This window comes from Papio anubis, chromosome 9 (assembly GCF_008728515.1).
Source record: "Papio anubis isolate 15944 chromosome 9, Panubis1.0, whole genome shotgun sequence".
Taxonomy (NCBI): Eukaryota; Metazoa; Chordata; class Mammalia; order Primates; family Cercopithecidae; genus Papio; species Papio anubis.
Genome location: NC_044984.1, coordinates 121,528,919 through 121,532,005, shown reverse-complemented (window position 1 = coordinate 121,532,005; position 3,087 = coordinate 121,528,919). Strand labels below are relative to the sequence as shown.

Genomic DNA, 3,087 nt, shown 5'->3' with positions numbered 1-3,087 from the left:
GGGGGGAGGGGCGAGGGATAGCATTAGGAGATATACCTAATGTAAATGACGAGTTAATGGGTGCAGCACACCAACATGGCACATGTACACATATGTAACAAACCTGCACGTTGTGCACATGTACCCTAGAACTTAAAGTATAATGATAAAAATAGATAAATAAATAAAGTAAAAAAAATAATAATAAAAAAATAAAGAGTATGAAGTGATATAGATGTACGTGTTCAAAACTTGTAAAACTCTGTTCTGCCATGTACTGATGCTTGTTTATCCACCAGCTGTCTGAGAGGGGTGGGGGAACAGCATTGATCTGTGGTGTTTGTCAATTTCTTTGGTGTAAATTCTCCCACAATGGATCATTTCATGCTGCTAATGCTTTACAATTTACTCAGAAATTTAACAATCTGTTGCTTGGAGCAAACACTGGTGGCATTAGCACACCACTGATGTTTCTGCAGTAGAGATCTTGTGCTTCTCTATTTTTCTGCACCAGGAACAGTGCTTTTAAGAGCACTCCTGATGGTCTCAGCTCCTTCATCGATTACTTCTGACATTTCAACTGGGGAGAGGTCTGCCTCACTGACCTAGTCCCATCCGACAGCCTCAGGATTAGGATTTGTTTGTGTCAATTTCCCTTCATACATTTTACAGTTAACGTTGAGTTCAGGTTATTTTAAGGGTAATTTTAGTTCACAGAAAAAAAATATTTGAGGCTGTGTGGTCATTAAAATTACTTCATTAAAGTAAAGCAATCAGGATTTAAGTTATTTTTTAAATATTTGATTTTGACTTAAAAGCCTTGTTATTCTGTTTACAAAGTTATTGATAAACATACACACTCTATATAAAAATGTTAAGAAGGGTTTAAATAACTCAATTGCATATCTTATTTTTCTTTTTTTTTCAAAACAGAGTCTTGCTCTGTCGCTAGGCTAGAGTACAATGGTGTGATCTTTGCTCACTGCAACCTCTGCCTCCTGGGTTCAGATTCTCCTGCCTCAGCTTCCTGAGTAGCTGGGATTACAGGTGCCTGCCACCATGCCTGGCTAATTTTTGTATTTTTAGTAGAGACAGGATTTCTCCATGTTGGCCAGGCTGATCTTGAACCCCTGACCTCAAGTGATCCACCCACCTTGGCCTCCCAAAGTGCTGGGATTACAGGCGTAAGCCACTGTGCCTGTCCACATCTTTAAATATTTTAACCATTTTTAAAATTTCATATACGTAACTCTCATCTTAAGCAGTTCACATGCCTTATTAGAAAACTATCCCAAGTAATTTAATAATCCCAGCTAATAGAGCGTATTAAACTCCTAAATATGGAAACCTCAATTTCTCATAACGAATTCAATGATTTTTAAACATATATTTTCAAATTAAAAGGCACACATTCTAAAATTTATTTTTTAATTCCCAGTTTATCTGGCATTGAAAGACAAACCTGTCATATAATATGTGAAATTACCTTAATTACTGCGTTTCACAATCCAACTATTATCAAATTATTCCTAAACATAACACAAAAGTATTCTTAAAAATAAAAAAGTAAATGATTTATAAATTAACACTGATAAATGTAGGATTAATAAAATCATTGTAGGATTTCAAGACCCATTAAGAAAATGATATCATGTTCAACAAATTGCAGTTACAATTCTAGGCAAATCAGTTTATTGAACAGAGATTTTTGGCTGGCAGTAGATTTGGAGGTATAAGAAACGTGGCTGTTTTCACCAAATATGCTTATTTGGCCTTTTTCTACAGTTTCTGTATTAGGGGGATACTAAGTCCATTCTTTTCCTATGAAGTAAACTTCCTACACAGGCTCCTCACATACAAGCCACATATTAGCTAATTTTAGCAACCAGTTACATTGCTTCCAAACTGATAATATTCAGACTGTTTTTACTACTCAAGTACTCAAGTCTCTCCTATCATGGGCTGATTTTTCTACCTTCCCTGCCTGCTTGGCTGTGCTGCTTCTCTTGCAGGTATCTGAACAGCGTATGCTTGAGGTTGTTTTTTTTTTTTTTTTTAGGAGGAGTCTCGCTCTATCGCCCAGGATGGAGCAGTGGTGCAAACTCGGCTCACTGCAAGCTCCGCCTCCCGAGTTTATGCCATTCTCCTGCCTCAGCCTCCCGAGTAGCTGGGACTACAGGCGCCCACCACCAAGCCCAGTTAATTTTTTGTATTTTTAGTAGAGACGGGGTTTCACCGTGTTAGCCAGGATGGTCTTGATCTCCTGACCTTGTGATCCGCCCGCCTCAGCCTCTCTAAGTGCTGGGATTACAGGCGTGAGCCACCATGCCCGGCCCGGATTGAGGTCTTTATGTTCCCCATGTTTCTGTTGTCGCTGTGTTCTTGGTGTGAGTCACTGTGGTGACAGCAGCATCCAGGACTTCGATGCTCACCCGTTAGCCACCTGCAGCTGCCCTCCCTAAGAACAGAAACATCCTCCTTGTCGAAAATGAAATGGACACTGTTGAGTCTGGCATTGACTCTGTTGTTGATCATCTCTACTTGAAAGCAGGATCTATTGCAGTGCACTCTCCTGGTTTTCCTTCGTTCTTTTCTGAATATGCACCTTGCACATGTGTGGTGTTTATTGTACCTGTGTGGGGTTTTATTACTTCATTATTATTTTTTCTTTAAAGTTCAGTCTCCATAGAGACTGTCAAAGATTGCCAATGTTGACTCTATTTCAAGTCATCATGACCGAGTATTGGGAAACATTTTCATGCAATAATTACACCTCAGATAACCCTTATTGGCTATGGTACTGCCACTGTGCAAAGCTTGTATGGGTTTTAAAAAAAAGTTCAAATGGGCATTTTAGGGCATAAAGAGGAAGGTCACAATAATTTCTACCTGACTTAATTTAGTATATTTAGATATCTAAAGGACAAAATTTTAAAACCATTTAAAAATTTTAAACATTCTATATAATTCCATAAAATTTCATTTAACAAAGTGAATGACCTTAAAAAACTAGAATAGCCAAGGATGTCTATGTATTAATAGATATTAAACAATAGATTGAGTACCAAAAACTTCTCATAACTTCTTGTTATTAAATTTGTAGCATAG

General features: G+C 37.8%; 1 non-coding gene across 1 annotated transcript; it reads right to left on the bottom strand.

The window, feature by feature from the left end:
• Positions 1-2,659: 2,659 nt before the first annotated feature.
• On the bottom strand, positions 2,660-2,797 carry LOC116269109. Its single transcript, XR_004176415.1, has one exon. It is a non-coding gene; the product is annotated as a U4 spliceosomal RNA (small nuclear RNA).
• Positions 2,798-3,087: the final 290 nt, after the last annotated feature.